The sequence below is a fragment of the Argopecten irradians genome, chromosome 8 (genome assembly GCF_041381155.1).
Source record: "Argopecten irradians isolate NY chromosome 8, Ai_NY, whole genome shotgun sequence".
NCBI classification, from domain to species: domain Eukaryota; kingdom Metazoa; phylum Mollusca; class Bivalvia; order Pectinida; family Pectinidae; genus Argopecten; species Argopecten irradians.
Window position 1 is genome coordinate 8,014,990 of NC_091141.1, and position 24,088 is coordinate 8,039,077.

At 35.1% G+C, this 24,088-nt stretch overlaps 1 long non-coding RNA gene across 1 annotated transcript; it reads right to left on the reverse strand.

Annotated features, from left to right (window-relative positions):
- Positions 1 to 82: 82 nt before the first annotated feature.
- On the reverse strand, positions 83 to 15,997 carry LOC138328764 (uncharacterized). The gene is made up of 3 exons (XR_011209352.1): positions 15,792 to 15,997; positions 1,182 to 1,274; positions 83 to 553 (listed from the first exon to the last, which is right to left on the reverse strand). It is a non-coding gene; the product is annotated as an uncharacterized lncRNA (long non-coding RNA).
- Between the last annotated feature and the right edge of the window lie 8,091 nt (positions 15,998 to 24,088).

Sequence of the window (24,088 nt, forward strand, 5' to 3'; positions counted from 1 at the left end):
ACAAAAAAAAAAAACCTATTGACTACTTTTCTGTACAACTAATCAAATCAATTCTTTACAATGCATCCCTTTTAAAACCCCATTTACCAATTTATACCAGAAAGTGTGGACCCCTGGCAGCCATCTTGGAATTTCTATCTCGAAAAACCCTTCATGCACACTCCCCACGAGTATGCCTGTCAAGTTTCAAGTTTTTTGATAATCACTCAAAACCCTTACAAATATAATGTATACCTCAAACAACCTCTTAGTTGTAACACTGCATGTGCAGAGAGAGTACATTTTTGGGTGAGGGATCGGGGTTGGGACGATTATTGAGGGGTTACCACATCCTCAAGCAACATCAGTCCATGGACTTTTACAAGGATATTACAGTACATTTGATTTTGACATCACATGACGTAATCCTTGTGCCAGGCTGGTGCCCTCCTCACACGGCCAGACCTTCGGACAGACACAGGGGCGGGAGCGGGTGCTACAAGCTGGCTCATCGTCTGCAAGGCTAGTGGCTATCCTCTCCTCGGCAGTCAAACGAAGCACTGAAGTACACAACCTGCAAGAACACAAGCTGCATTTCAGTAAACAAATAAAGGTGCATAATACACAATATTCGGTAGAGCTATATTCAAGTGAGAATCTGGCCTAAGCAATGATCAGATATGTTTTATGTACACCATGGTTACCGATATGACTATTTGAATATGTAGACATGAAGATAGGGACGGGCAAAAAATATATTTTTTATCTATTTGCATATTCCCATTGTTTATACAGATACAGATATTTGTGATCCGCGAGTTTAGAATATCCCTATTCTTCATGTATCCATACACAGTACATTGTATAATGAAAGGGTATCCATTTCTATCGTACCTTTGATTGGTGTTATTTTTACAGTACATGTATATTATGACATTTTCTAAGAAAACCATGACTCAAAATAAATTCTCACCAATTACTGAAAATTGGAGTTCCAATTGTACAGAGAAAACTGTATATGGTAATGTACATGTACGTGCCCATTCAGCGTGAGTACATGTAGGTTTTAAGATTACACCAATTATCTGTCACCATTATCTGTCTAGAAGTCTTTCGAGCTACAATATTACAGCTCAGACAGAACTTTTTTCACAGTAGAGAATAACGTATTCTACACTTAGCGTTAAAATGTAACATCTTACCACGGCCTCCGACAGAGACAGACGTTGGCTAACCGCAACAGCAAGCGATGTTGCTGCTCGGCTCACCAGGCTAAAGCCACGGAAGGACACAGCCTACAAAGAACAAAAGCAACAGAAGTTCAGTAAACAAATATTTAAGTAAGAATCTGGTCAAACAAATTGATCAGGTATGTTCATGTAGATAAGATTAATTGATATCAGTAAAAGAAGACTAAGTGAACAGAGAAGTTGGAGATAATCTACCCTAGGGTCATATTTTAAATGTTTACATTATAATGCATTATATTTTGTGATCCAGAGGGTAGAATATCACTATCATTCATATACACAGTAACTCGAGATACTCTGGCCCTGACACCAAACTTAGACATTATGACTGATAGATGTCTGGTGTAGCCCGAGATACTCTGGCCCTGACACCAGACTTATAGACATTATGACAGATAGATGTCTGGTGTAGCCCGAGATACTCTAGCCCTGACACCAGACTTATAGACATTATGACAGATAGATGTCTGGTGTAGGCTGAAATACTCTGGCCCTGACACCAGACTTAGACAATATGACAGATAGATGTCTGGTGTAACCCAAGATACTCTGGCACTGACACCAGAGTTAGACATTATGACAGATAGATGTCTGGTGTAGCCCGAGATACTCTGGCCCTGACAACAGACTTATAGACATTATTACAGATAGATGTCTGGTGTAACCCGAGATACTCTGGCCCTGACACAAGAGACAGACATTATGACAGATAGATGTCTGGTGTAGCCCGAAATACACTAGCCCTGACACCAGAGTTAGACATTATGACAGATAGATGTATGGTGTAGCCCGAGATACTCTTGCCCCGACACCAGACTTAGACAATATGACAGATAGATGTCTGGTACCAGCGTAGCCAGAGATACTCTGGCCCTGACGCCAGACTTAGACATTATGACAGATAGATGTCTTGTGTAGCCCAAGATACTCTGGCCCTGACACCAGACTTAGACAATATGACAGATAGATGTCTGGTGTAGCCCGAGATACTCTGGCCCTGACACCAGACTTAGACAATATGACAGATAGATGTCTGGTGTAGCCCGAGATACTCTGGCCCTGACACCAGACTTAGACATTATGACAGATTGATGTCTGGTGTAGCCCGAGATACTCTGGCCCTGACACCAGACTTATAGACATTATGACAGATTGATGTCTGGTGTAGCCCGAGATACTCTAGCCCTGACACCAGAGTTAGACATTATTACAGATAGATGTCTGGTTTAGTCCTAACAAGACATCCATATAATTTATGTCATAATGTCTAAGTCTGGTGTCAGGGCTAGAGTATCTTGGGCTACACCAGACATCTTTCTGTCATATTGTCTAAGTCTGGTGTCAGGGCTAGAGTATCTCGGGCTAATACACAGATGAAAGAGTCATATAATCCTTCCTTTCCATTTATGAAATGGTAGTTTTCTCTTATATCTGGATCAACAGTACAGACACCGACATGTTATTTTCATTTTTCTCCAAGGTAACCATACAAATGCTTTATGGCTGCTAAAGGTGATCAATATGGCACAATTTCTGGCGAAGTGATAAAAAAATGGTACACTTTCCGTCATATAGGACTTGTACCTAGACTGGTACGCTTGCTATATGAATATATGCATCAATATTTAAATATCTCTATTTAATTAAAGAAATCTCTATTCAATAAGATATCTCTAATTTAAATAAAGATATCCCTATTTAAAATAAAGATGTCTAATTTAAATACAGATATCTCTTTTTCTACTGAAACTAGATATCTTCTTTCAAATTACAGATATCTCTATTTCAAATTCTTGTCCAATCTGAAATAGAATTTAAAATAAAAATTCAAATATAGATATCTTTAAATCAACTAGAGAATATTTGAAATACGGGTATCTCAATTTGAATTTAAGACATCTGTACTTGAGTCATTCTCAGAAAATTTCCAAATTGCTGTCTTCTCTATATATTGTCTTTTTTTGAAATATTTTAATAGGAAAAGGTTTATGTATCAGGCTTAAAACTGACTTTAAGCAAGAAACTAACTTTTAATGCACTTTGTTTTGAAAAGAACAATTATGTTGAGGTTTTGTTTTCAATTCAAAGTAGGTCAACCAAAGGACATGGGCTTGTCACCAGAGAAATTACCCAGATTCATACTTGAACCTGACAATGCAAGTTAAAAAGCATGCATTTGAAATTTAAAAAAAAAAACAATGAATTTTTTTTTCAAAAATTGCTTCCGAGACATTCCCCAGTTATGACGGTGTCATATCCAAGGAAATGGCAGCCATTTTCTTATTGCTCTGCTTAGTTACCTTCACTGGCCAACTCCCTGTTGTATTTAGTGACAGTAAAAGAACTACTAGTTAGTTCAAATTGAGATGTTACAGTTTGTACTATGATAAAGAGTAGAAATGAAAATCTTTAAAAATTGAAGAAAACTTCTGTGGTGTTACTGTCCTTGGTGTTACGTATACCAAATAAAAATAGTAACAACACTAACAAAATAAAAAATAAAAGTCACACAAGAAGAAATTTAAGACACCTTTTCATTTAATCGTTATACTATTTGATGTATATATCTTCATAGATAAAATACATTTCAAAATAATGAATCACACATACTATCGGCAAAAGTACCACCACATTTTAAGTCTGATAACAGTATGGACAAACATAGTAACACCACAGACAAGGACAAAGAAATACTGCTATTTTACTCCTTCTGTAATATAAGATATATCTGAAACTCTTTGAAATCATAGTATTTTCTCTATCTAGTCCATTTTCAATGAATGTCATTATGATGATCAAGAACCATACAAATCCAGACAAATGTCTGTTGTGTTACCTTTCTCAACAGTTTATAATCAATATCCATAATGTTACCAGAACAGAAATATTGCAAAATGATAAGTTTAAGATGATAACAAACAACAAGAGGCCCAAGGGCCTTAACAGTCATCTGACTTCAATGGCAAAAGCAATGGTGTCATCTTCGATTTGGGATCAACCAGATATGTAACAACACTTTGTCAAGATCATATCAGCATCACTTCAGGAAAGTTTCAGCCAAATTGTACCGGTTTAACTTGAAAAGGTCAAAATCTTTTTGCAAGATGGTGGCTGTGCCAGCCATCTTCGAATTTGGATCGACCCAAAAAATAACAACACTTGGTTGGGACCATGTCGGGATCATTTCATGCAAGTTTCAGCTAAATCGCATGATGACTATAGGTCATCTTGACCCTTCGAGTCAGAAGCCCTAAAAAATTTCAAATTATTGAAAGACCAAAATAAAATCTTTGTCTCAAAAGACTTATGCTTTAGAATCATTTTATATAATAAGTACCTGTATGCTATAACAGTACAAGTATGTTGACTGGTGAGATATATTATTTGTCAAGTGATTACGGAGTATGCATATTAAAGTAATATAATTTATACTTTGACTTAGTTTAAAATGAAATGAACAGTTATTAATTACATTAATGGATTTTTAAAACAGGATATTTATGGTATTTAAGTATGGCAACATCATGAACATTATATATGTTTCTGTCATAGTAACTCATTACCAAAATTAATTTTGATATCTACAAATCAATCATTTAATTCCTAAGTTTCTGAATTAAAGTTATCCATTTATGGAGGTGAGTTTTTCAGTTTTCTTTATGTTGGATTTGGAACATTTCTGATAAAGACTCATTTTTACGTGCTCTGTGCCAAGATTAATATTTAAACACAAAGCAACAAGATCTAATTGTGACGGATGCTGTCACAAAAAGTTTCTCCAATCTCCACAGAGCCTAATTTGACAAGTAGGAGTGAAGCAATTCATATCTGAACAATGAAAGGCTGTGGCGGCCATCTTGGATTCTGGTTGGAAAAAATGAAACCAGTCGACACATCTGCAGGTCACCAAAAATAACCTCGTAAAATTTCATGGTTATGTGACATACAGTTTTTGAGAAAATGGTTGGACAAATTCGCGACAAAAATAGAAGAAGAAACAACTGAAGAAATTAAAAGAATAATAATAACTAGATCTAATTGTGACAGGTGCCATCACATAAAGTTCCCCCAATCTCCACAGAGCCTAATTTGACAAAAGTGACCTCACCTGAATGATGATGCGACATTGTTTTACTGGTAAATAAATTTTATTTCCCAGAAGAAAAATGCTTTTTGAAATGTCACATTATTTAAAGTTAATATATTAGGCAAAACAATGTCTATAATTGTATTAGATTTGTGTTCTCAACTAAGTTCCTTTTTGTTAAATTTTGACCAATTGCATGCCATAGCAGCCATCTTGACTCCTGTTCTGCAAAATTTGCCCAAACAATGACCTCAAATTATTTTTATGTCACTAGTAACAGAATCTACAACTTAAAAAATACAACAAAAATGAACTTGGACCTAATACGGATCCCTGCTGACCAGTCAATAAAGGTAAATAAAGATAACTCTTACTTGTTTTTAGAAAATTTGAAACAGTCACAAAATTTGTTTTCTTATTCATCATTAAGGTGTTTTTCACTTAAAAAATTTAGAATCTGATTTAAACTACATATTGAAAACGGTTCCAGGAAATTGGACCAGTATAGTTAAATTTCTATAAGCAGTTCAATTTTGAACAATGAAAGGCTGTGGCGGCCATCTTGGATGCTGGTTGGAAAAAATGAAACAAGTCGACACATCTGGGACCACACATCTGCAGGTCAATAGAAATGACTTCACAAAATTTCATGATACAGGTAGAGGGCACCTATAAAAATTACCTGTGTATTTATACAGTTGGTAGAAGACTAAAGGTTACACCCTTGTGCACACGGAGTGCACGAGGTTTAGACTACAGGTAGACACGGAGTGCACGAGGTTTAGACTACAGGTAGACACGGAGTGCACAAGATTTAGACTACAGGTAGACACGGAGTGCACAAGATTTAGACTACAGGTAGACACGGAGTGCACTACGTGTGAACACGGTGTCCACTAAAGGTGGACATCGTGTCCAGGTACATTGAGACCTAGACAGACAAGGTGATGTGTTACAGTTAGGGATCGGGGAAGAATAAGTTCTTCAATTTGAAATAATACATAATCATAATTTTGAAGTGTTTATTTTTTTTTTAATTACAACATCTACAATTTAATGTACAGTATATATAACTATATAATACGATATTTTTTTAGTATACATGAATAAAACCTTTTCACTGCCATTCTTATCTTAAATTGTCTATATTACGTTTTCAAAAGTAAATATTTTATGGGTAAATTGCATTATATATATATATATATATATATCATTTACATCAAGCATTTTCACAAGTCAAAAACAACTTTGAATTGCAGCAAAAACCAGTCCTAATGTGTTTTTGAGACTTTTTCTTTTATAATAAGCTATCAGTAATACAATCATATACCGGGTAATACATAGCTTTTAAACAAAAAGATTTGGTGCCGATCAATCAGTTGTCTAGCGATACCTTTGTAGATCGTCTTTCATTAAAATATATACATTTTTATAATATTTTTCTTCCTATTTTAAGTTCTAAAAGTATTGTATATTATGTACGTAAAATAGCTTAATTACATATTCTTTATTAAAAACTGAACGTCTTTTAAAGATCATGCAGAATTAAATCCACTTCAAACTATATGACGTCCTCCACTAATTGGTGGCTAGTCTACCTACAAGTACCCAATTCAGCTTGTTTTGATTCTTAATTACCGGTACACACAATCAGTTTATGATCCCAACCCGCAAGTTATCTTGACCGTATATTGCGTCATGGTCCAATAATTATAACTTGTCAAACATACAGGTAAGCCACAGTATCCAGCTATACAGGTGCCTCAAGGTGACCATCGATAGATAGCCAGAGGGCAGAATCGTTGCCTTCTGTGTTTGCACGGCTTTATGAGAATGGGGGCAGTATCTTTATATAATATGTGATTTTAGAATTGTTTCTATGGAAGTTTGTTAAGACAAAACATACTTTACCGTTTAAAAATCATATAGGTTCATGAGTTTGAAACACATAGTACCATTCTTATTAGATACATGTACATGCTTGTTGTAGAGCCTGGGTAAACATGTACACCGTTTCCCGGGGTGGGGGGGGGGGGGGGTTAGATTGGGATGAGGTAAAAACTAGCTGGCAAAACATATAGTAAGTGATGCTGAATACACCTCAATTATTGTCATGACAGGCAGCCGTGAAGTGGAGCTGACGGGAGCTGTACAATGCGTAAATCATGCATGTCTGTCACAACCTTGAATTTACCAATAATACATGTATATATTATAATCAAAATTAATTTAGATTAGGTACTTATTCAACATTATAATATGGTATTTTATATACATAGTCATGATACTAAGTAATCAGGTTTCTGATATATGTAAAAAGCCAGTGTAAAAAAAATAAATTAATGAAAAGATATTGGATGAAATATGATATTCCAATAATCTTGAAATAAATGTTTTAGTTAATTATACACTTGGTATTTAGATTATTTTTAATTTTAATATATAAAGCTTCATTAACAAATAAATTAAAATGCACTACCAGTTAAAACACATATCCCTATTGACTAGCATTGTTGTATAACTGTACGTATTTGGGATAAGGTACTACTTATATACAGGTGTTGTTAGTCTGTGATACACTTGACTGAACATATTGAAGGGTACCCTTTGGGCAAAGAAGGCCCCAGACCCCTGGCCCCACTCTGACCAATGTTAGGTAATTTAGATTATCATACCCGTGGTGTGGTTGATGGAACAGTATGAAGTCCAAGTGACCATGGCAACTGCAGTCCTAGCCTAGGGGTCTACCTTTCGAGCAGGTACAATATATATACTACATGTATGGATCATACATTGTTATCATGTAACTCACGCGGTTTGTAAAAGAAGGTCAGAATAGGATATTGTCAAATTATCAAGGTTTATAGAATTAAAATAATTATGACAAATTCAGAATCTAATCAACAACTATGAATCTACAGTTTAAATGGGTAGAAGTTGGATTTATTTTGATTCTGTCTGTTTGATTTGTTATCAGGCATGTGACCTACATTTTAGCGATCGGTCCTTTGAACAGTGTTGATGCTCACGAGCAGCCACATGCCCGATAATAAATTTTTGCTTTCTTAAGCCAGTGCTTACAGGTTCCTCAATCGGTTGACACATTAAAGTGTAATTTCTAATGCCGATTTTTAACGTATATATGGACGATTTCTCATTTTTCCAATGCTTTGCAACGCGCCATGTTCCATGTAGCAAATGCATACGTATTATACATTTGACAGGATTAAAACTATTTTCGCGCACATTGCCGTTTAGAAAACTATATTCCATACATACATAGTTAAACATTTTATGAAGAATTTAATTTGTTTATGTTTATATGTCCTTGCTTTTATTATGCCCATCAATATAATATTCTTTTTAATCAAAATAATTTGCCGATCAAAATATCTCTTTGGCGACGATTTGCTTATACTAAAAATCTTACTCCACGCAGGGTTCATCACTTTATGCGTACGAAAAAGAATTTCAGCTTTAAACTACATATCACTAGCTAAGAAAAATAGTTTTCACTGGGAACCATTCATTGATGAGACATAACCAGTATGTGGTTTACCGTACGCAGTTAATTTGCAACGCAGTTAATTTGCTTTTATAAATTCTAATTAACGTCCTTATTTATAAATTAAATTGTATGATATATATATATTGACACATTTTACTTTATATGTATCTATTAAAATAAACATTACAGTACGAATGATTTCCAGTAATTAACGGCAATTTTTTATGTTGCAATAAATATTATGTTTCTGATCGCAATAAATATTTCTATCTGTCAAAGTCCATATAGACTGCAGAATAAATACATTTCTCATATCTCTGTGGCACATCATCTAGTCTGTCTGTGGTCTGGATGTAGTGGACATTTTACCTGGACACGATGTCCACCTGTAGTGGACACCGTGTTCACACGTAGTGCACTCCGCTACCTGTAGTCTAAATCTTGTGCACTCCGTGTCTACCTGTAGTCTAAACCTCGTGCACTCCGTGTCTACCTGTAGTCTAAACCTCGTGCACTCCGTGTCCACTCGTAGTTCACACCGTGTGCACAATGTGTAACCTTTAGTCTACTACCAACTGTAGCTACCACATCATCACAACAGTGAGAATAAACATCACCCCAAACCAAACTATGAGATAAAATTTGTTTTGAAATGTAACTATTATACATCTTTAGTGTACAGATGTAACATGAAACTTGAATTTTATGTATACACAACTAAAGCAGTATCTTGAATTCAAATATAGATATCTGTATTTAAAATAAGGATATCTGTATTGCTACAAAATTTAGAGATATCTTTAATTGAAATTACAGATTTTTAATAAAAGATATCTCTATTTTGTGTTTAATTAGAAACATCATGATATTTAAATGGAAATATCTCTTATTCAATTAAAGATATCTTTTAAGTTATTTGAATTAAAGATATCTCAAGCATAATTGATAGTTTTATAGGCAAAGGGAGATCACTCTCAAGTTGTTACTTAGAGTATTTATTACTTTCTGCGGCCTAGAAAGTATTTAATGATGTACATGTTGCATGTACCAACCATTTGCTAAATAAATGTGTTAAAGCTAAATGAATGAAATCATACTGATAAGAAAATTTTATCAACAAAATGAAAAGTTTGAAAATACAACTTAATTATTTATTTATGTATCTATAAATTAATTTTGTTTTTGTTAACTTTCCCTAGATATAATTATTCATTTCACAGATAGAGTCTGCAGTATATGATAACAGTAGGTAGCTTCTTAATAGAATTAATTATCAACACTCTCTCTGGTTTTGTCCTGAGCAATTAACCAAATACAATCTAGACTCTAGACTTCATGTAACTACCAGAAATTCAAAGGTGAGAATCACAGGTAGCCGACCATTACCTGTATGTTTTTTTTGTGTTAATCACCTATCTGGGTGTAGTGCACTTGTAGTTTACCTGTAGTTTAAATGTTGTGTACTACTAGTGCACTAAGGGTAAAGGTTAGCTTACATTCATATACACTGCAGTTTATTGTCTTAAGATAAGTAAAAAGGAAGGTTATTTTAACATATGAAGCCTTCTTCAATCAACATTATATACAAGTGATGGCATACATGTATACACTGTAAGTACATTGTATAAGTTGAATTTAACATATTATTTACATAATTACAAGATATACAATTATTCATGATAAAAAATTCTACTGGGCTTTGTAAATGATTGCACAAATTCAAATAAATAACAATTTATTTTCAAAGTCAAGTTTTCATTTCCATAAAGTAACAAATATAAATTTACTTCTATGTCTAGGTCATTAAAAACTTGGGCCACATCAGCATGGACAGTAGTATCATTCCGAGATTCAAGAAAGAAATGGTTAGCATTTTCACAAATGTTGCTACAATTAAAACACAAGTACAGTCTAGTGTCAAATTCATACCGAAAATTTAGTATATGTATGTATAACATGGTAGACTAGTAGAAATAGGTTGGGAAATTAAAGAAATATCGTTGAAAAGAAGAAAACGGTAGTGATTTAACATTATCATCCAAGTTAAGGAAAGGAGGATTTTGTTGTAGTAGAAAGTCGATAATTTGGAATTAAAAAGTTGTCCTTATTTTTTATAGTTTAAGGATTACCACCTAGTCGACTGAATTACCATATACGGAAGAGACAACAATTGTCTGCGAGTTATCCCCCTTAATTGTAGTCATATCTAAGAAACGTGCGATTTATGAATGGGATTCGTTTACTACCCATAGTAACGTGTAGAAATTTCAGGAGGTACTTATTAATTTCCCCTGCGAACAACAATTTTGAAAAAAAACCAGTTTATAAATCTAAATGAAATCCACCGTGTCTATTATTTTTTTTGTACATATAAGTACCGAAACGACCCATCCTCGATACTCCAGGGCTTCCGATCACTTACGATAAGTGATCGCGATCGGAACCCCTGGAATATCGAGGATGGAAACGACCGTACAATGTACCGAAACGACTTCAGCTATGTGACCGAAACGACCTGATACCATTTTCACCGCACGTCGTTTTCGGGAAATGTAGCTCTATACACTGATGTATTAGCCTACAGTACTTGCATGTATATTACTGACTGGGAAATAACTAAAACATGATTTGTCTGTTTTACTCTTGTGACCTTCGATGAAGGTTAAGGTTAGACCGCTAAACCTACAAGGCCTTTTTAATAATTTTTGCCTAATAAATATTTTAGGCAAAAGAAGGTCCAATAATGTAGGCAGGATTAGCGGATTAGGTTAAGGTCATCCATTTGATAACTTGATATTGCCCTTCATCCAAACATGCTACCAATTTATCTGATTAAATCGTCTGTCCATGTTTACTAAGTATTGTTTCGACTGGAGCAAAGAGTAACCTCAAATTGTAGGATTTTAACCCCAGAAAGATATTTTTATCAACCCCAGAAAAAAACTCTTATTTCAATCTTTACCCGCGTGTTTATTCATAGATACATAGATTTATTCTGACAACATACATGTTAACATGTACAGGATTTTTTATAATCCTATAATAGTCAGCTCTTAGAAATTTACGGATTTTTTTTCAGTGTATAAATACTTAGTGGCTGATCTTTCCAATGTGAATCGAGTTCATATTCAAATTGTTTTCTCACGCACAGCCTTGAATGTTCTTTGTACACTTTCAAATAATGTCCGCGGGTACTCAGAGAGCAACAAGACAACTTTGAAGTTAGAATGGATCTAGATTTAGACCCCTAAAATGGCCTCGTATCCCTAATGAACGTCTTATAGTTTAAGGACACTCGTCTTAACTATGAAATTTAACTATGTCATGTTATTGGAGAAAGCTATATCAGGACCTTGGGGTCATATTTGATAAAGAACTTACATTTGACAAACACATAAGCGAAAAGGTCCATAAAGCAACTTTAATTTTCGGTATGATCAGAAGAACATTTAAGTTCCTAGATTCTAAACTATTTATTCCACTTTACAAATCTTTGGTAAGAACCCATCTGAAATATGGAAGTGTTAATTGTGTTGTCTGGAGACCATATAAAAAGAAAGGCGACTAAACAACTACCGGGAATGGATAACTTATCTTATCCTGAGAGGCTAAAGAAGTTAAAACTTCCAACCCTGAGTTACAGACGTGTACGAGGCGACATGATAGAAACATACAAGGCAGTTACAAGGAGATATGACAAAGGAGCAACTCAGTTCATAAGGATGTGGTCCGACACAACTCGCTGAAAATATTCCCCCAGCATACTAGAACATCGATCAGGAAGAACTCATTCTCCGTTAGGATTGCTTCAATAGTGGAATAACCTACCAGACCATGTCGTTACATCTAAGACTTTGGATACTTTCAAAAACAGATTGGACAATCACTGGAGCGAGCAGGAAATTAAATACAATAACTATAAAGAGAATATCAACTAGGAAGCGACTAAACATTCATAATATGTAACTAATAACATTGTGAGTCCAGCAAAGAGGATCTATAAGGAGCCTGTGCTGGAAATCATCATTGAGAATCATTAAGAGTTGTAAGAACGTGTGGCCCTAATCCTATGATTTTCTTGTTCCGACAATAAAAACTTAGGTTACATACCTTTCCGCGAACAATAGCCTTGCTCAAGCTCTGGAAAATCACTTCCATGGCAAGAAAGAGAGCGGTGAAAGACTCCATATCTCGGATCGATGCAAAATGCGTGCGTATGGTCAAGAGTATCTCTGAGAAATGGGCAGAGATTTGAATTGAAATTCGAAATGTGAACCAATGATATTCTTCCTTTCTGTCATGTGACCAGCATAATCGTGCAAGGGCACATATCGACTACTGAACAGTGATCATCCCACTACTTTACGCTCGTAGTTTGTAAGTCTACTTACATATATTTCACAGGGATCTGAGAATTAGTTACAGATTATAAAATCATGGCCCCACCAGAGTGCCCTAAGACCATTTTAGACGTTTTAGAGGTCATATATAGTACCATGTAGAATATGAATTGTATCGTTTTTTTATCTAGGCTTCTAAAACGTCTAAAAATGGTCTCAGGTTACTCTGGTGGTCCATGATTATATAATCTGTAACTAATTCTCAAATCCATGTGATTTATATTGAATATAGGACGTATCCAAATCTAGTTAAAATTGTTTAAGGACACACATCCTCGATATTCCAGGGGTAACTATCACAGTCGTTTAATATGTATTTACGAAAATGAAAGCTAGTAATCCCTGAAGTGTCGAGGATGGAGGGCACTAGGATATATCCAAATATATTTAAACGGTCGATAACTATGACTCAAACAAACGATTATTTAGATTATCATTAAACATGGGGCTTGTGGAGTCCACATAAGTTACTTTCTGATTTTTATTCTTTTGCTTATGTTTTAATTAATATGACTTGGGCTAGGTTTACTGAATGAATTATGCATCCAACTGTATGGAAATAGTGCTACGGCGCCAAAGTTAGCATTGTACAATTGAACCACAGGCGTTTAGCTCTATAGAGAGAAACGTCTATAGAGCTAAACGCCCGTGACTGTACAAGTTTCATGAATCTTGTAATTAATAGCGATTTGATTCATTTCAATTTATTTTTCTATTACCTGTGCCTTCAAACATCAAAGTTAATTCTATCTCTTTATAATGTACATAGTATAGAGAAACATGGAGTATTAGACAGGTTGGGGACACTCTCGTATATGCGGGATAGTCCTGCATTTGAGTAAAACTCCTGTATTTGAGGGATAATTTTGTTACAGCAGGATTCTGTGAAATGAAAATGGATAAAGTCGTTTAAACATTGTGTTTGTAAGTGAGATGAATTGTACAACCTTTTAAACAGAACTTTGATCAATTGTGTTGTGTAAATATCATCTTTGAGGAATTCTTTGAAAGAAATGATTGATTACTGATTGCAACGGAAAGTTCCACTTGATCCAATAGAAATGTTTATATAATTTCTGATCGAATTTTGAAATATGAGTTACCATGCCGCTAACTGACAGCAAAAGTTTGGTCAACATTTCAAGATATAACACCGAGATCGGCTTTAGAATATTTAAGTTAAAAAGTTCAGAAAACACAAAAAATTAAACATTTGTGTCTACGTAAGGTGTAATGTGTAAGGAGCAATATAATCCATACAACATTATGTAACCACCATAGACTCTGGTACTCCCGTCCATCCACATACAACATTATGTTGGCACCATAGACTCTGGTACTCACGTGTATCCACACACAACATTATGTAACCGCCATAGACTCTGGTACTCGCGTGCATCCACATACAACATTATGGTGGCACCATAGACTCTGGTACTCACTTGTATCCACATACAACATTATGTAGCCACCATAGACTCTGGTACTCACGTGTATCCACATACAACATTATGGTGGCACCATAGACTCTGGTACTCACGTGTATCCACATACAACATTATGTAGCCACCATAGACTCTGGTACTCCCGTGTATCCACATACCACATTATGTAGCTACCATAGACTCTGGTACTCACGTGTATCCACATACAACATTATGTAACCGCCATAGACTCTTGTACTCACGTGTATCCACATACAACATTATGTAGCCACCATAGACTCTGGTACTCCCGTGTATCCACATACCATATTATGTAGCTACCATAGATTCTGGTACTCACGTGTATCCACACACAACATTATGTAACCGCCATAGACTCTGGTACTCGCGTGCATCCACATACAACATTATGGTGGCACCATAGACTCTGGTACTCACTTGTATCCACATACAACATTATGTAGCCACCATAGACTCTGGTACTCACGTGTATCCACATACAACATTATGGTGGCACCATAGACTCTGGTACTCGCGTGCATCCACATACAACATTATGTAGCCACCATAGACTCTGGTACTCCCGTGTATCCACATACCACATTATGTAGCTACCATAGACTCTGGTACTCACGTGTATCCACATACAACATTATGTAACCGCCATAGACTCTGGTACTCACGTGTATCCACATACAACATTATGTAGCCACCATAGACTCTGGTACTCCCGTGTATCCACATACCATATTATGTAGCTACCATAGACTCTGGTACTCACGTGTATCCACATACAACATTATGTAACCACAATAGACTCAGGTACTCACGTGTATCCACATACAACATTATGTATGCACCATAGATTCTGGTACTCACGTGCATCCACATCATATCACGCTCATTTTAGAATTAATATTGATTATTTAGCCACCATAGACTTTGGTACTCCCGTGTATCCACATACAACATTATATATGTAGCTACCATAGTCTCTGGTACTCCCGCGTATCCGCATCATTTCCATGGTCATTTTAGAATTAATATGCTTAACGGTTTGACTCTACCAACAAATTAAATGTACATAAATATGTAAAGAATAATATCTCAAAAACCACATACCTGTGTGCATGTACATCAACATCTGATCCCAGCCACCACTTTAGTACCAAATGTAGCTACATGTAACAATCTATTATCGTATGTATATAACGTAGATCCTTTGTTTGATTGGAATTGTTACTGAAGATCTTTCCCATTACAACACACGACGAGCACGACTTCTACCTGTTTGGAGCACGTGCGCGAGTCCGTGCATAGCTATATGATATAGTACGTGACCGAGACCACAGGGGCTTGTTACATCGAAAGACTGTGTCACAACTGACACGTCAATAGAAGCAGTGGTTAATGTAAGACTATTTAAAAATCCCATGAAATATTTAACAATAGTATGGACACGACAGCATTATTATATTGTAAGGAAAGGATACAATAAACAGATTTTAAAAAGTTTTTGTCTAACATTATAATGCATCTATGAAAAGGGAAAAAACTTGAAGCTTTCATTTTCATCTATATAAAACAAATCTTTGAATCTAAAATAATTATCTCGGGCAAAAGTTGTACCATTGGGCTTAGCACAAATAAGAATTTAAATATATATTTCATGAAATTTTCACTCTACCCATCGTCAGTTATCCACGTTAATCAGCCTATGAAGGGATCGTATTGAAGTTTCAGGGTTTCTGAGGGTGCACTCTACCAAACTGTCGTAAACCATACAATGTGTAAATATGGATACATACTGTGAACGTACTTCTTTAGCTGTACTTTTATTTGGCTATTTTCGTGCTGTTTTTGAAGAGCTAATCCATGTACAGCATACATGTATACATGTAAATTATATTACCGGTATTGCACTAGAACGAATATACGTACCCGGCCTACTATACCTTTCGGCCGGGTACGAATTGGTCCCTATGTGTCGTAGTGGAGCACTGCCTCCGAAAATCACTCGGGCATAGTTTTCTTTACTTTTTGTAGGTTTCCAATTATTTTATGCGTATACATGCATTTACATATTATTTTTGTCCAAAACAAACATAACTACCATTCTTAATATCTACCGTACCGCTCACAAGACGTCAAATTCACAATTTGTGGACTTGCCGTATAAATTCCCTTCAGAAAGACATTCATATGTATTATGTAAAAAAAATAATGCCTCGATGAGAATTTGATATTTCATGTGGTTCAGTTTTATTGCCTAGAAGGTAAGCGATATCAAACAAGTACGATAAAAATGCAAACAAACGTTTTATAATGGTTTGCATAATCATTACTTTGCTCCATTAGCAGTAATAGGCACCAATTGTAGCTCTAAAGACGACACCATTTTCTGTCAAAAAGTCTTTTGAGCTACAATATTGCAGCTAGTATTGCACCACAGATAGCGCTAATTCATAGTCGTGCGAATAAATCCTAGTTTGCAGTTTTTCGCATTTGCGCTTAAAAGTACGTCCATAAAATTGAGATAGATAGACTGAGGAAAATTACGACCGCAGATCAACGTCACTTTCGGGTAATAATGGAAACCCGAGTGGCATCACTTGACCAACATCGGTATGTTGAAGAAGAAAGCGAACAATGTTTTGTTATTGGGGGTCAAAGACAACAAAACCGTGCATTTATTTATCATTTATCTATCTAATGAACATGTAGTCTTGGTTTAGAATTGAAAACAGCAGGCATTATACCTTATCAAAGGTCAGAGAAATCACTATATTTGGAAATAAACACGCAATCACGTGATCACTGGTTACCCATAATACAACATCATAGCACGTGACTCGTTTTACTACGTTTTTACTACAAAAACCACGTGTTTTGTACCATTTGGGGGGATATCCCCCGCGGATCGTGGTTTCATTTCCAAAGTTGGGAAACAGATTGAATTTCATAAATATATTTGCATTTATCTTTTCACCGAAGCGTTTTGTATACAAAGTACGGTGGCTGATTTATACCATTTCGTCTTTTCGTCTTTTCGTGGCGAAAAGACGAAAAATTAAATATCTTAATTCTCGTCTTTTCGTCTTTTCGCCCCGAAAAGACGAAAATTAACAAATTTAAATTTCGTCTTTTCGCGGTGAAAAGACGAAAAGACGAAAAGTCAAACACGAAATGACGAAAGTGAAGCACGCTAATTAGCGCCTTTAATTTTCATCTTTTCGCCTTCAAAAATCTCGTTTTTTCGTCTTTTCGCCCCCAAAAGACGAAAATTAACAAAACTTAATTTTCGTATTTTCGTCTTTTCGCCCCGAAAAGACGAAAATTAACAAACCTTAGTTTTCGTATTTTCGTCTTTTCGCCCCGAGATTTTTGAAGGCGAAAAGATGAAAATTAAATTTGTTAATTTTCGTCTTTTTCGCCCCGATTTTTTTCTAATGTACAATTATGATGAAACCATGTCATGTATGTAGTCAAAATGTCTTTTCAAATAATACACAGTACATTGTACCTACTGATTGACTGTTCTAATAAACTGTATTTGAGCAATTTCTCGGGGCGAAAAGACGAAATTTAAATGTGTTAAATTTCGTCTTTTCGGGGCGAAAAGACGAAAAGACGAAAATTAAGGTTTCTTAATTCTCGTCTTTTCGGGGCGAAAAGACGAAAAGACGAAATGGCACAAATCAGCCACCGTAATAAAGGCATAACGAATTTTCCATTACGGTTTTAATGGCCGTGTACTATTAATATTGGTTCAATCTTTAGGATGAAAATCCTCCCGGGACGTGGTTTTACATCCAAAGTCGGGAAACCACATTGAATTTCACAAATATATATTTGCATTTATCTTTTCACCGAAGCGTTTGTTATATAAAGGCATAACGAATTTGTAAATGAACCAACATGAAGTTACGTATGATAACAGTGGATAGTCTCGAAACGACGTGAACCGTTTCAGACTTGTTACTGGATAGAATCCCGGACAAAATAAATCACACTGCATCAGAGTAGTGCTTTGCCCATGTAAATTATGTACAACTTCATTTATGTCTGGACGACCAGTACTGAATTTATCTACAAAAATACCGACATGTGTTGGTTGTATTAGTTGACTCTTCTACTTTGTTTGGCCCTAGATACATGTACCACTCCCTCTTTGGATTGAAAATGCACGTTTTCTTTCGTTAAAACAATAACAATAACAATGGATTTTGAGGCATTATACTTGAACTGTCATTTAAAACTGTATAAATAACAAAATTGCATTATTTTATCCAAGTCAATTTTGCATAGTGAAAATAAGACAATTTCATCTGCGTGTGTAGGACAATTTACGTTAAAGTTACTAAATCATTAGATTTACATAGATTTCTTAGGGGTTTTGACTTCCTACAAACGTTCTTATACCTGAAATTAGAAAGTTTACAAAATTACAACATCTTATTTTAAATACTGGCAATGTTTATCAACGTTAAAATATCGCCAAACACAACAAGAGACTGTATCTATCGGCATTGGCTGTTTATCACGGAAAGAACCGAGTGCAGCTTTGAGTTCAAAATCGGGATCACTGAAAATCTCATCCGGCTAATGGATATAGATGTAATAACACCACTATAAGAGGCCACTTGTATTCTATCGGTTATATTGGCCTGATTCAGTGAAACAGCCGATACATACATTGATACAATGTAAGTAAATCAGCATACGTTCTATGAAGCTTTAGAGTATGTGATGAAAATATGACAAGAAGTGAGAGGTATTTTCACCCGTTAATTATGTATATATTATACAGGTGTACATGTACTTTATTAAGCAAACATATACATTTTACCAGAGATTTAAATAGTATTGGGATAAGTAACTAGGGCTGTTCTCGCGATATCACGTACACACCTATTGTTATCGTAAACGGATTTTACATAGGTCGACAATGTATATGTAAGATATATTTTTGCTTTGAATACATGAAAATACACATATAATTTAGATATATAGTTCGGTTGATTTTTTAAAGACGCCCTATCGCTATATAAGGAATAGACGGATATATATTATAACTAGGGCTATATAGGGAATGTCCATTAGACGGATAGAGACTATAACTAACTATATATAGGGAATGGCAATTAGACGGATATATATTATGACTAGGGCTATATAAGGAATATCTATTAGACGGATATATATTATAACTAGGGCTATATAAGGAATATCTATTAGACGGATAGAGACTATAACTAACGATATATAGGGAATGGCAATTAGACGGATATATATTATAACTAGGGCTATATAAGGAATGTCCATTAGACGGATATATATTATAACTAGGGCTATATAAGGAATATCTATTAGACGGATATATATTATAACTAGGGCTATAAAGGGAATGTCCATTAGACGGATAGACATTATCACTAAGGATATACAGGGAATGTCAAATATTGATATAATGATAAAAGAAATACATGAAACTTATTAGTCCGCTAAACATGCCTATTTATTAGTTTTTCCTTGTTATAATGTTGATATATTAGGCCCTTTTTTAAACCTAATAATATTGGCAGGTTTAACGAACTAGTAAAATGAAAATAAAATAATGTAAGAAGCAAGTATAAAACCTTATAATATAATGAAAACTCTTCCTTAAAGCTGCAAAAACCAGTACAATATATGAATATTTACACTTAGAAACTCTTCACAAAACTTCTGCATACGTTTCAACGTTTATTAGATTTAACACAGTAATCAGGTACTTGTAGTCGATAAATTGGTGTTTTCAGTCGACAGCAGATATGTCCATCAGACAGATGAGATTTCCTTCGGTAAATGTTCCCACATCGCGCATGCACACAGGGATTGTTTACCTCGCCGAAAGATAATGATATGAAATAGTGACTAGGTCGTTCCTATTTATTTTTAGTTTTTTCTTCATTTTGAACAAAATGGTTATACAGACTTTTAAATTTTGTTATAAACACAAAGTACATAACTTTTACCATTATTTTCAGTTCTATAATTCGTTTTATCTTTTATTACATGATTTTTTAACGATTTAGTCCCTTTAAAGTGAATAGTCGGGCAAAGAAAACCAGTCTAAATGCGTTCATTGGCCTTCCAAAAGTTCTCACATATTAATACGACGGTCAAGTTCTGCTTAGTTTACCAGTTCTGACCATTAAAGTAAAGAAAAGTTGAAAGCATTGAAAGCGAGGCTGCGTGGAAATGTAACCACGGACATAGTGAGCCAGGAGGACGTTTTAGAATTTCCATACTTTAAATCAATTTCTTCGTACGCAGACAGATTTTGACGAGAGATTTTATTTTTCCATTTCATAAGAAATTATACTGGATACATTCACACCATTTTTACCGACTTCAGCAATCCTTGCCCGACTGTTCACTTTAATATCATTAATTTATAAAGCAGATTTCGAAGCACATAGCTCGTTCAATAGGTCATTTCTAAATACAGAATAAATCCAAAGTGAGAGAATACATATGTACTTCATTGACATATGAAAACCACTTAGATATAAAACATTGGTACATAACTGCACTGTACATATCTTTGTGTATATGCAAACTATTAAACTGACAAAATCACGATTAAAACCCAGAAGGGCAAGCTTACAAAACAGGCCTGCATGCCATACACAATCAAATGCTTTCGCTGCATCCAAAAAACATGAGTACAGTTTACTATTGTTTTCATCGCAAAAGATCCATTGCTTCTTGCAAGACATATGACGTCATCGTACTGCTTCTTTTGGAATCCGTTTTGTAAGAGATTGACATGAAATAATTCTTCGGGTAGAAGTCTTTCAACCAGAACTTTCCAGAAGACTTTAACAATTACAAACAAAAGAGAGATAGCTCGATAGTTATTTGGGTCAGATTTGGGTTTGTTGTGGCCTTTATATAATGTACAGATTAATACCTATATCTTGTAGTCTAACTACCGGTAGACGGACATTTCTTCCAACATTGTCCAGCAGTAATTCTCCGTCAGGGTTGGTAGGCTAAACCTGGTAGCTTTTCCTCATCAAGTGATTTTAATGTTAATTGTCATCTCATATGTCATTTAGTAGTCTTGGTCTGAATAGTTTGATGTGTGGAGCAATCTTTGAGCTCAAGTGTCTTATCTTTATTAATACTCTTTTCGACAATCTATTTCTTGGGGCCTAGTATGTCAGAGACACTTTGATTGGTTAGTTGATTATATTAGCATCCTATTAACCTATGTCAGAGACACTTTGATTGGTTAGTTGATTAGATTAGCATCCTATTAACAGCCAGGGACAGTTTAGGACGGCCTTCTATATATATCGGTACGGTGTGTTTTGTGTGTGATGTGAGTGGTGCGTATTTTGGGCGACTGTGGTATGTTCGTGTTTTTACTCTTATGTAATAGTGGTAGTCTTAATATTTTTATAGTGCTTCGATTGTTCTATGGTATAGTGCTGTATGATGTCAGAATTCTGATACCAATGGATATATTGTTCCAGAATGACCCATCGTTATGACGATATGCCACGTGTTCCTATGGGAATACAGCCTTATAAATCTCTCTCAGATCGTTCCTTATTAATCTTTCAAGTCAATTGGATGTAATTGGATGATTAAAATGCCGTCGAGACAGGCCATTCGAGGTTCCCTGTGGATAACAGCCATTAGTTCGTCGGGTTTTCACAATAATGACTGATCAAATCAAATGCGATTGTGTCAAACGAAATGACATCACTTGGTATTCCCGATAGTAACCAGGATTGGCGAAATAATGATTGAACTCTACACGGGTCCTTTCAAACAGCAAAAGTCATCGTTTTGGCATTTATTAATGACTTTCTTTGAGGCATCGTCAGTAGAACAACAAACATATGTAAGTATCGGATAGGATCAGGAAGTGTATGGGTCAATCCCTACCAAGTGTCTGACATGTGAATTACTAACCCACAATGTCTTGTAACCAAAGCGGTTCAGCGATTTTTGTCTTTCGTCAGAATATAACTGCTAAGATATATATATAGAGAGAGATCAGTTAGCTTACAGTAAATAGTGCCACTGTCTGGTCTATTCAACCTCAGATTTTGGCTAAAATGTAGGTGATTAGAATAGAGATATATATATATATATATGTATATATCCCTAGTATTATATCACACGGACAATGAACAATTATGACATGACACTTTGTCCTCACCCCATGAAATATTCAAGTCTTGGGACAGGCAATTAGGATAAATTTTCACTGTATTGTAGAAAGGGGTCTAAAGAGCATGGTATATTTACACCTACCGCTTTATCTGCTGTGAAACTTCAATTAAACGGTACTAAATCATTGATAGGGCCTATACAGCACGCTAGTGTTAATTCTTCTATTCGTAAGTTCTGGAATAATTTGCTGAGGTGATCAGGTATATCTAAGAGCCGGTCCCTAGTTGATGGTCTGTTGGGGACTGATCTTCATCATTTCACTTTTATTACATTGACTATTAATATTTACCGACCCGCTTGTTGATCAGTACAGATAAAATTTCAGGTAAACAGTCGTCATCTTTAATAATTCATAAATGTCAACTTTTAAACCAATTAAACTGTCCGGCATGCTCATTTCATACCCAGGTTTTTGCAGCGAACACAGTGGTCACGGATTTACACAGGTGAGAATGTTATCATTATTATACATGTGTATGGTTGTAAGTTGAAGTGGTGCCAATGATGCTGTTTTTAATATACGATTAAATACATGCAATGTACTTTCCCAGATTAAAAAAAAACCAACCATAATGTCGGACCATGGACAGTTCCATCTGAAAAGATAATGTAACATGTTTCTTGGTAATTATACAAACAATATAATGATCGTACGCGTTCGGTGGTATCAACGAAAATTGATATATATTGAGCTGGTCATCTAAACGTGCCCGACTTTTTCGTTATTTAGAGGAACCATGGTCAAAAAACAAAGAAATCCGTCTTTTGTATACTATTGTAGTAATTTTTTTACAAAGAATAACTGCAGCAAAATCTACTCACGAAATAACTGGAGAGTTTCAAGCTATGAATGAAAGTGATTAAGGCTATCTCGTGTTGTGCGGTACTGGAAAAGGCCGGGTGATAAAATAAACTGTTCAAATCAATCTTTATCTTTTGATAGAGTTTATTTGGTAATTTTGTGAGGCTGCTTTTACAATTGTGTTTCATATACATACAATTAAAATAACATTTTTATCGTTCATGCTATGCATTTCGTGCAGTGACAATTTTTCAGGCATATTGTCTCATACTTGTAAGTTTTTTCACTTGTTTGATAAATGTTATTAAATATCATAGTCAGTCTAACTAGACATTTTATATACCTTAATTTTAATTACATATCCTGCTATTTTATCCAGCAC